Source organism: Malus domestica, chromosome 17, assembly GCF_042453785.1.
Source record: "Malus domestica chromosome 17, GDT2T_hap1".
Lineage (NCBI taxonomy): Eukaryota > Viridiplantae > Streptophyta > Magnoliopsida > Rosales > Rosaceae > Malus > Malus domestica.
Genome location: NC_091677.1, coordinates 29,978,740 through 29,980,678, shown reverse-complemented (window position 1 = coordinate 29,980,678; position 1,939 = coordinate 29,978,740). Strand labels below are relative to the sequence as shown.

At 38.3% G+C, this 1,939-nt stretch overlaps 1 long non-coding RNA gene across 1 annotated transcript; it reads right to left on the bottom strand.

The window, feature by feature from the left end:
* Positions 1 to 301: 301 nt before the first annotated feature.
* On the bottom strand, positions 302 to 578 carry LOC139193720 (uncharacterized). The gene is made up of 2 exons (XR_011578167.1): positions 451 to 578; positions 302 to 363 (listed from the first exon to the last, which is right to left on the bottom strand). It is a non-coding gene; the product is annotated as an uncharacterized lncRNA (long non-coding RNA).
* Between the last annotated feature and the right edge of the window lie 1,361 nt (positions 579 to 1,939).

Here is a 1,939-nt window from a genome sequence, read left to right as displayed (position 1 = left end):
TTCAGCAGCACCAGCATTTACCCCATCAACAGTTTGATCAGGTGACTCAGTAAAACTTGGCTCCTTGGCCTCCACCCCCTCGTGGGCCTCTTCCTTCTCTTCCTTTCCTCGTCCTTTTTCTTTCCTCCTCCACCTTATCTTCCTTTACCTCCTCCTCCTTCATTTGATGCTCTCTTGCCACTCGCCTTGTAAAAAGTCCATGGCCACTATGGAATCTGTCATCATTCATCATCATCCTTCTTTCTGAGCTTTTTTTTTTTGTTGTTGTTTTCCACCCTTGCTTGATGAGCTGACTGTCTGCTTCTTCATTTTCTTTGTTTGAGAGAGAGAGTCTGGATGAGCTTGCCGGGTATGTAGTAGCAGCTATAGAGAGAAGAAGATACCTTACTTTGAGCTTCTTTGAGCACAAAAGGGAGTGAGAGTGATTGCTCTCTTATATACACGACTCGCCTTGTCAAAACTCCATGGCCACTATGGAAACCATCGGCATTCATCATCATCCATCTTTCTGAGCTATTTTTGTTTCCGGCCTTGCTTGAAGCTCTCTTGCCATTCGCCTTCATGAGCGGCCTGATCATGCATAATCAAAGTATTTATTCGCAGACCAATAAAATACAGATATAACTTGATGAGATATCTTGGTCATACCATACGATCAAGTAATCTGGTAAATCATCGATTCGATAGATGATGAATGCCAACATTCTTAATATGCATATCATTTGAAATACAGCTTCATCCCGATAATCAAAAGGTCTTACTGGAATTTTCTGTAACAAAAACAAAAATAAACATATAAATAAACTATAAGTAGATACAGTAGCCCAATTAATGTATTTAGAGGGTGAAACATGGCCATCCTTTCCATTATGGACACATAATGAATATCCGCTATGAGATATATGTTCCACATCCTATTCATAAATTTGATAAAATTAGCTAGGTACGAAATTTATTATGTTGGTCTCGCGTTGAGCTTGGTTCTTTGTTTCATTTTTGGATTCTTGACCTTTTTTGCCATAAACAATAATAATTTGAGGATGTCAGTACTATTAAGAAAATCTACTTAATTGTAATAAGAAAAAAACTTTCATAAAACATTCATCTTACCTACAAATATCACGAGCAACAAACTAAATCCGACGACAGATCAAGGGTGAAAGATTTCAGAGATAAGTGACTTTCAAAGAGTAAGCTTTTCAAGATGTGAAGGGCATGAGGTGAGACCGGCCGTCAGACTAAGACACAGTTTGGTATTGTTGCGATAGATAATATTAGATGCGAGGTAAAGCTGTTGTGAGGCAAAATAACCACAAGCCAACAGTGAAAGATCTGAGGTGACGAGTGAGAACAGGAATGAAAAAGTTTGGTATTAGGAAGTGGCGACCTTTGCTAGAAATCTTCAGTGGCGGAAATGAAGAGGATGGAGATAGACTAAGAGGAATGAGGCCTTTATAAATGCATATTGTGCACTGGTTTTCTAAACACGTTCTTTTTCACGTGAAATACCAGTGATGATACAATTCACGACAAGATAATTTAGTTTTATTTATCGTACCGTGCCCATATCTTCGAGTGGTGACGGTACCCTAAATTTCACGCGGTGATGTCAATATATGTACGTAGCTACTAGCTAAGAGATTATGAATATTATTTATCACACTCAATGCGACCTATATAACAACTTCCATTTCTAGCAAATTATTGTTAAAGTGGTTAGGGCTTCTTTAATTCAGTAATGCAAAAAAAAGGTAACTAAAAGCAAGATATGGCTAGAAATTAGAAATTACAGTATCTGGAGGCATGGATGAAGTGATCTGTGTGCTGACTAGGTTGCCAAAATTACCTGTTTTGCGGCATTGTTATGGGTTTACATGAGCTTGTTGGCCTGTAATCATCTAAAGGAACCACCGGTAGGAGACGAGAAATATTTTGAATT